Below are 9,488 nucleotides of genomic sequence, written 5' to 3'. Positions count from 1 at the left end.
CACAATACTTAAATTAGCATTTTAATTTATATTTGACGTAAAATTATTTTGCCCTGACCATTTTATTTTTTAATGTAGAAGTTTTATTACAGCTCACCAAAATACTTTTGAAGGTACATATAGAAGCTGCTTATGTTTGATGCAACACATTCTAAGTATTTATCATCTTAATTGATACCTGAAGTAAATTACAGCAAAACACTTCTGTTCCGTTAAGTACCAGCTCTGGGATAGTTTTAAGCATGGCAGGCAAATAGCCTGAAATTCAAGCCCATGTTGCAGAATTGTTCAAAAATTTTTAAAATAAAAAAATGTTTAAAAGTGGCGGGAGTATGTAGGTGGACAGCCTGAAATTATTCCAAGTTGGTATAAGTGGTAGGCAGTGGAATTTGTGACCCCATTGTTAATTATCTTGTGAGCTTGCCTAAGTGTTGACTGATGTGTTTTACAGCTACTCTGAGCGATAGAGTATCGACACATAGTTCCTCTTTAGCAAGTTCCCAGTGCATACATTGGTATCTAAAGGAGAATGCCATTTCTGCTACTCTACAGCCAACACATCCCTCTTTTGAAATGATTAAAACCTACATGCATGCTGGTCTTTCCCATTTGGACTGTGAGCTCTGAATCGTAATCTTATTTATATCAAGGAACAAAAAAGCTCTCTGACAGATGTTCCACTTTTCCTTCTTTTGTAAAATAGAATTTTTAGTAAATCTGTTAAATGTTAGTTAAACAGCTTTTGCAGTTCTTTACGTATTTGTATTTCCACAGGAAAAGCCCCCATGCTGTATTTCAGGATTCATGTCTTTCAAAGCAGGTTACTGCTTATGAAATGATTGAGTTATTTTTCAATTGGGTTCCATTTTGTAATACTGGAGGTGTACTTTTCAAATGGTTCGAATCATTTCAGGTGAAATTTGTAATGGCTGTCCATTGAAAGTGAAGTTTCTGAAGCACAGACTTAAGAAAATTGGAGGAGACATGAGTTTACTTAATAAATTTCACTGTCAAGGAAAGAATCCTGTGTTTCCATTGGAGCTCTTTTTGGCTTGAGAAAATATTGTAGTAGTCTGGTAATGATGGTTCTGAATATAATCTTTAAATGACCTCTGAATGTTAATGACCTCATACGTTAAATAGAAGCATTGGAAACAAACTTAAAAGAGGTTGGAGGTATATGCTGGGGGGTGAAAAGTCCCTCTCTGCAAAATGGGAGTGGGTGCATAAATGATTGGGTGAAAGAAACAAAGAGATTATTAGAATCCCACATGGCATGGGAGCATTAGCAGTGACTGCTGTGAAGTTTCTTTACAACCTTAGAAGAGATGGAATAGAAGCTGGAAAAGGCAGAAGTTTACAAGACAGGATAAAACACAGAAAGAACTTTTTAATTATCAATTTATTTATTTTTTGTACAGCAGCATGGGGGAAAATGTAAGTTACTGCACTCTGCAAGGAAAGGATTGCAAAGACCAAGGATAGCTGTAAAATAAAATAAATAAATTCAGGGTGATGAAAGTGGAGAGGACCTTTGGACTCATTTAATGTATTTATTATATTATCAAAATAGGGCTGGCATGGCCCCTTTCAAAAATGATGTATCAACAACAGAGACCTGAAGAGATCCACATTAGTTCTTCAAATGTTTCTATTTGTTCATATTCTGTAGTTTCACTTAGAGGGGAGATTGTTGTGCCTTGATGTATATGTATAAGTGATAGCTCACATGTTTAGACTTTCTTATGTAATTTGGAAAGGTTTACAGATCTGGGTTTTCAACCAATATGAGCAATAGAGAAAATGCGAGGATTGTACTTTCTTCCTGAGCTTCAGAAGATCTTTGGTAGCAGTATTTGCAGAAGGATGTGTGATAATTAACTTTTCTCAGAGTCATATCTCCAGTCAGAGCTCAACAAATGGATCTCTTGGAGTTTGGAGAATGAAAACTGAATCTAGATTCTAAAGGAAAACAAGTGTTGGATGCTGAACTGGAGGCAGCCGTATTGCAGTGGGGGGATTGGAGTGCATGCAGACATCTTAATATGATGAATATCTGCTTAATTCTTATAAGTGTATACAAAATTATAATTTTTAATAGTTTTTAAACTTCAATTTCTAATATAGTTTTTGATGTAGTTTTAATGTAATTTACATTTCCCTCTGGCTAGATACAATTGAAACCAGAGATTTTGTGTGTATGAAGTTTCAAAACAGTAAAATGTATAAGAGGTTACAATTGGTAAAGGAAACTTCCACAGCTACATTATCTCTTACTTTTTCATTGCACATTATACTGCACGGTCATTTGATTCTCCAGGAAGAGATTTGCACAGACATCTTGTATCCACTAAGTTAAAATGTTCATGTAATGACTGTTTTACTTAAAAACTATCCTTTTACATACTTCACACTTGAAAAGTATGGCTTCAAAAGTTATCATATGCATTTTTATCTGATACTTGTTTAAATGCCAAGCTTGCCATCAAATGACAAATTGTAACTTGCAGAAAAGCCCACATGCTCCATGGTCATACTAAATCCTGGAATCCTTTGCAAGTCTTGAGCAGTTGAATGCAAATAACGACTTTTCTGGTTCTTCCTTTCCCTGTCACCACAGATTTTGATTTGTGTGATCAAAATGGGCAAGGAGGGAAGAAAACGACCTGGGCAGATTGTACAGGAAAAGAACGTTAATAAAATTCGGCATATAAACATTGGCCTCTAGTTTTATAATGTCTGATTCCATCATACCAAATTTCATGTCTACGTGTCAAGTTTTCTCCTTATCAGAGGAGGAATCTAGTCCTATAGAGATCTTCCACTAAGATGATGAAACCAGCAGTCTCCTGGGGAGAAAATTAGAACATTAAAAAAGCATGTGGATTTCCGTCCACGGAAAATTAGGCAATAACAATATTCAGGTGCAAAAAATATATATTCTTTTTATTCTGGTTACTTCTCTCTCGGACTGCTTTCAATTACTGTTTCATGCGTGCAGCCAAATTGTTTGCTGGAGTTGCCATGAATCATGAGCAAATCACATAAACATTTTAAAAGAAACCCAACCACTGTCCTGCAATGTAGCAACAGTAATGGTAGGTACTTTAGTAAATAGCTTTTTATTATTATTATTGATGTTATGTTCTAAAAAGTATGAGTTGCTGGTGGACAGACAGCTTTGTTCTCCCAAGGTGGAGCATGCTTGTACATCTGTATGCCATTTTACGCATAGTTGCAACATGATTTCCATGACTCCTTGTAATTGTACGGGAACAATAGGTGATTAGAGACATCATATTATTTGGTGCCATGTTATTGCAAAGTATATGAAAGAGAAGTAGGGAAAACCTCCAAGGGCAGGGGGAGGAAATAAATAGTGTAAGGATGAAGCAGAAGCTACATCCAGATTTCTCTCAGTGGAAGAAATGATGATGAAAACAGAAAAATACTCTTAAAAATCAGTTCAGAGTTCTACTGCTGACTTGGATCAAAATACTTTAACTGCTAAACTGCTATTAAAGCTTCTTAACACAGGTTCTAGATTTAAACAATTACATCATTGTTTATCATTATTTTGTCCATTTACTGTGCAGTGCTAGAGTCTGTGGAAGATATGTATTCTGAAGGCTTGTGTGTCACATTTGCCAGATATTTTTGTTCCTTCATCTGCAGCTTTCAAGATTAGCTAAGGAACAGAACTCCTAATTATCATCTGGAATAACCCATTTTGAACTCTTCCTCAAGACTGCAGTTTCCTGCCTGTGCCATAAATTATTGGAATGCTATAGAAAGTCTTTGTTATCTTCTGGGATATATAATTTGCCAACATAGATTTCCATAAATTCTTTCTTTTTGTTCTAGAACCACATTTTTGTTCAAAGTGTCATAGGCCTGAGTGGGAAGATTCACTTATTTCTGTACTTTGCAAACTCTCCCGAAAGTCAGTGGGGACTACCCAAGGATGTATTTTTTCCTGTTACTCTTATAGATAATCATAAATAATCATTTAATTTTTTGAGCATTGAATACAAAACAAGCAATTTGTAAACCGGAAGGAGAAAATTGTGTCAGTGGTGTATTTCCATGGGTTTCTGGATATAGCTTTATTCCACATTGGCAAATGCTGGTGTCTTTTTCAGTGTTTTCCATTATGGCTTTGAGTATATTATTTCTTAACAGGATATATCTCTGTTTACTTTCTTTAACTACCATTTGAGATGTGAAAATTGGCTAGAGTTGCCAAAATGAAAATCCTGTATACAAAGACTAGTTTAGGGGGGAAAAAAAAAAACAAAAACAGGGTCAGTGTTTTTCAGAGCAAATGCCATCTTATAAAGTTTTGCATTATCTTTTGGAAGGTTCTTGAATAGCAAAGCCTTAGGGTATAAACTCAGGTTATCTGGAGGATGGAGAGCTATCAGCAGCATCCTTGAGCTTCACATCACTCTAGCTGTCATTAGCCTGTATAACTGCAGCCAGTTTTCTTTGAGGGGTATTTATATGTATTCAAAAGGTGTGTTACTTTTTTCTTCCTGAGTTTATAACTAATTTCCATCAAATAAGAGTGTTATTTTAAAAACAATAAAATATTCAAGCGTGTATTAAATTTGTGTTGGAAGCTGCTCTGACTGATTACTCTGTACTTCTAACCACAGTACACAATGCATTAGAAAATGAGTCAGGTGTAAGTATGCCAAAGCTTTACAAAGCACCCTTCTGTTAAAAATGGGCGTGTATTAGTATGTTGAAGGATATCCAGCATCAATTAGACTACAAAGGAATAACCATCTCTTTGCAGACTAATTAGACTTCCTACTCCTGCATATTTGAGTCAACAGACATTGTGTACTGCTTCCTTGGCAAAACCATGCAAAATGATCAGACAGAGCTTTGGCTTCCCTACCTTCTTAATAGATCAAAATTTCGGAAGGGAGAGCTGTATGTTTTTATACCTGACTTCAATTATTTATTTTAGGAGCCATCCCTAACACAGGATTGGCACCAAAACAAATAAACCTAGCTTTTACTTCAATTCAGTGATGGAATTTCTATTATAAAGTTCAAAGTATTTAAAACTGTATATATATTATTAGTGAATTCATATGAATTTCATTCAACTAGTGGTCCTTCTGTTGAAGAATTTCTATTTTCTGTCACACAAATTAATAAAACTGAAAAATTTAAAGAAAAAATGGTATTGAAGGAGCCAAAATGATAGAAGGTTCAAATATTGAGGGCTTCTTATTTCTTGTGGTATGATTTATTAATTACAAATTTTATTGATTATAATGCTTTAGTATGTCGTTCTGCCTTCCCAATGCAACTTGCCACTGGTGTACAAAATACTTAATTATTCTGTCTCCAGAAGAAAAAATAGACCACTGTGGTGCTAGTTCCTCATTCACCCATAGGAAATGCTTGTGTTGGAGAGGCTCTGTCTTCACAAACTGATCTCTCTGCTTTACTGCAAAGGTAGCTGGCAGTAAAAATTAGCCATTAAATTTTTTTTAAGATGCAGTCTTGAAATGCACAATGTAACAGTGCTATTACAAATGGTATTTTCAGCACCAATTCTATTTCTTAGAGTGAGAAATTTCCACAGTGTCTGTGCTCATATTCTGCTTGCAGCTGGTATCCAGCACTGTGAAAGACTACTCCAGTGAATGATCTAATCTGCTTTCTCTGTCTCAATCTCCTTTTCCAGTATTTTTCCCTGTAGCTCTGCCAAACTTAAAGAAATGCTTATGCACTAATATGCATTTGTATCAACAGTCAAATTTTTGGTCTTAAAACATGTTAATGCAATAATTTAGATGTAAATTATACCAGTGGTGAAAAAGCGAAAACAACTGGGAAATATATTCTGTCCAAGTAATCTGGGGGAATCATTAAGTGAGGATATCTGGGTAAATTCCACTTTCCATAACCCATCTCAGATTCTAAATCTTACAGAAAAAAAGATCTAAGAACTCAGCATCATTATAGGACTACAGAGGACACCCACAGCTGTTTCCTTGTGGCAGTCAAATTATCCAAATGATAGAAAGAAATAATAAATCAAGACTGGAATTAAATGAGTACCTGGGTTTAGAAAGACTAAACTGATTCTTTCCATTGTTTTCCATACTTCTATTATGTACACCAAATTATCCTGTTTGAATTTAAGCTGTTCTTTTGGCCTGAAAATTGCAACTCGTGTTCTGAGAGCATCTGAGCAGTGTTATGTATTAAGGCTCTGAACTACCATACACTCTGGAAATCATCACAGTTAAGAAGATAATTGCATGCAAACACTGTATTGTTCTACTAAATAAGGGAGTTCTAAATATATCTCTTAAATCTTCATTAAATTCACAAATTCTAAAGAGAAATGCAGGCAAACAATCTAACAACGGTCACAGGTTGTGTAACGGTCATGTTCAAGTGCACCACATAAGTTGTTGCCATCAGTTGCCTTTCAGCTTTTCTTTAAATACAAAAGACTTCATACAGGATAAATGAACCATTTATAAATATTTTGTAAGTATAAACAAAACATCATAACATAGAATTGTATTAAACTTATAATATGGAATTTGCTGTACATTTTCACCTTCAGAATTAAAAGTTTTGGTTTTATTCCTGTTCATATTTTCAGCTCTTCTTATGTCTAGGTGGGCAGCATTAATAATCCCATATATGATGGTATGACATATAGTGGGTACAGGTTGGAAGCAACCTTTTAAAGTTAACTCTGTTCCAGTACCCTTCCACGGGCAGTTACCACACACCAGCTCAGGCTGCCCAGGGCCTCATGAAACCCAGCCTCAAATGCCTGTAGGAATAGAGCATCCACATCCTCTGGGCAGCCTGTGCCCTATCACCCCTTGAGTAAAGAATTTCCTCCTAACATCAAATCTAAATATCCCATATTCATACTTTAAACCCTTGTCCTATTATGCTAAATATTTACATACAGTTCTGTTCTTAATTGCAACAATCTTCAGAGTGTGTGGTATCAGAGCATATACAAAGTCAGTCTCCCTCCTATTTGTATGCTCCCTTTGAGTACTGTGAGGTGGAACAATACAAAGATGATAACAAAGATGGTAACAGATTTTCAAAAGGTTTTTTATGAGGAAAAACTCACCAATATGAATGCCTTCACCAGGAAATGCTGAGGCAATCTCCTCCAAAGAGCAGTCTCCAAGAGATGCCACCTTAGTGGTGGTCAGCCCTTAAATGAGGTCTAGAGGAGGTGGAGTCAAGCTCCACCCCTCCCAGGAGCACAGCTAAATTACTCTCACCTGTGCTCCCACAGCTGACCCAACACTTGCCTCAGTTGATTAATCAGAGGTTCAGGCTGTGATTACCAATTTCCCTTACGAGTATAGAGCGCAATGTTTCAGAATCACCATGTCTCATTTTATAATGTCCCTATAGAACATCTGCATTTCATTTACTTGTGCTATTTTAAAATGCTGCTTTCAAAACACCAGTCTGATTCCAGTTCAGTTTAAATTGCATATCTACCAGAGAGGAGAGATACTTCCATTTCCAAGGAGCACAGGAAAGTGAGGGTTGGAAGGGACTCCAGAGGCTCTGTGACCCAACCTATCCAAGCCCTTGCTGTAGGAGGCCACCCAGAGTTGTTCACCCTCAGAACAAGATGAGGAAGCTTCAGGTAAGTGTGTACTATGTGAACCGTAACTAAAAGTATAAGAAATTCAGGGAAAGAAAGATATTATAAACACTGATGTCTTTGCTAATGGTTGCCAATCTGACCATGCCCAACCTCCAGGTTTGATATTCATATTACTCATCTTGGTGGTAGTTTTAGATGACACTGATGACTTTCTGTGGAAAATAGCTAAAAATCAGATGGTGTTGTCTGACTGTGTTTCTCTCCAGTTGTTATTTCACCAGAACTGTTGATGTAGGCTTACGTTGTAATCTTCTGTAAGTGGGGAAAGTACTAATAGAGTAAATCAGAATTAGCCTTAAAAGTGTTTCTCAGTAGAAGATTTAAAGTAGATGAATGGCTGTTCGTAGACACAAATAATTTTCTCTATTTAATATCCACAATAGCAATATCATTTACTAGAAGTGATTAGCTGAGTACCTGTCATGTGAATTTAAGTCCTATTTCCTTGCAGCTTATCAGAAACCCAGAGGTGATAGGCTGCTTCTGGTGTTTTGTTCTCAGAGGAGACAGAAGTGCTATAGTCACAGCAAATGTAAACCTGGCAGACGCTGGAGACAAGGAGGGGGAAGGAAGTACACCAAGTGCCTAAAGCTGTGTTGTGTAAATATCCTTTTCCCACTCCCCACGCCGTCAAAATCCTGAATATCCAGACCAACTGATAAAGCCAAGAGGCAGCTCTTAGTTTCTGTATGCAAAGCGAGGGCATATTTTGGTTATTGAACTTCAAGGGAAAAGCATTACTACAGCAAAAGCGGAAAAGTTCTCGTAACTACTGCTAATAATTAAATAATGATAACTTGGAGTTTGATGTTGCTAGTTAACCCTGCTGGCCTGTGGTTCCACATGCTGCTGTGTGTCAAGGTTCTTTGCTGCCACAGGTGCTGTGGATGGTTGCAACAGACAGCAAGGGCATTATGGTGCTTTCCCTACATGGGTTGATTTTAATACTGATCTATGTACTTACTGTTTTAAGTAGTCAGATTATGCTTGAATCGATACATGGAACTGTTAAAAAGATTCCTCTGAACAGTGTAGTATTGGCGTTCTCAGTTACACCTTTGTCTGTTCGATTATGGTATGGCAAAGGGAGGATGGTTGGACTAGATTATCTAAAAGTCCTTTCCAACCTTGTGATTCTGTGATTCTATGATTAAGCATTTTGTCGATGCCCTTTATAAGTGAAGAGCTGACTTTAGGAATACTATTTTAAATGCCTTAAATCTGCATTTTCTACTAGTATAGAAACTGCCACTGATCACATTCTATTATTTTCATCAGACCAAAATGCCTTTCAAGACCCTTCTTAAATGCTATGCTGTAATTATATGTGGTCTGAAACATCTTTGGAACCACACACGAAATCCAATTTAATTTTCATCAATGTTATCTGTATTCCAAGGGATACATACAAAAACCCTGCTAGTAAATCAGATGTAGAGAAAAGTATTTGGCATCAGCTGTACTTCAATATTATATTCATTTAACAGAAATGGAAAAAAAAAAAAAAAAGTTTTCGTTTTTATATTTAGATACTTCTAAAGTAGAATTTCTGCATGATTGGCCTACACTTCAGGAAAGTAGTTTACAAAAATAAGAAGTCTCTTGAGAGAAGAAGAGAATCTTCATGAGCTTTCATACTTTGATTCCAATGCAGATCTGTGCTAAAGAATTGAATTATAATAGATGTAATTTCCTTGTCATATAGATACGTAATAGCTAAATGCCATTTTCAAACATGATGCAGCCAAAATTCCATTTAAATTCACATTTAAAGTTAAGCGAACCACTGCAGCAAAGCTCA

General features: G+C 36.1%; 1 long non-coding RNA gene across 1 annotated transcript; it reads right to left on the bottom strand.

Moving 5' to 3' along the window:
- Positions 1–1,384: 1,384 nt before the first annotated feature.
- Positions 1,385–7,183, bottom strand: LOC107311646. The gene is made up of 3 exons (XR_001554176.2): positions 7,133–7,183; positions 2,755–2,849; positions 1,385–2,666 (listed from the first exon to the last, which is right to left on the bottom strand). It is a non-coding gene; the product is annotated as an uncharacterized LOC107311646 (long non-coding RNA).
- Positions 7,184–9,488: the final 2,305 nt, after the last annotated feature.

The sequence above is a fragment of the Coturnix japonica genome, chromosome 3 (assembly GCF_001577835.2).
Source record: "Coturnix japonica isolate 7356 chromosome 3, Coturnix japonica 2.1, whole genome shotgun sequence".
Classification (NCBI taxonomy): domain Eukaryota; kingdom Metazoa; phylum Chordata; class Aves; order Galliformes; family Phasianidae; genus Coturnix; species Coturnix japonica.
Note: the sequence above shows the minus strand (reverse complement) of the source record. Positions and strands in the feature narration are given on the sequence as shown.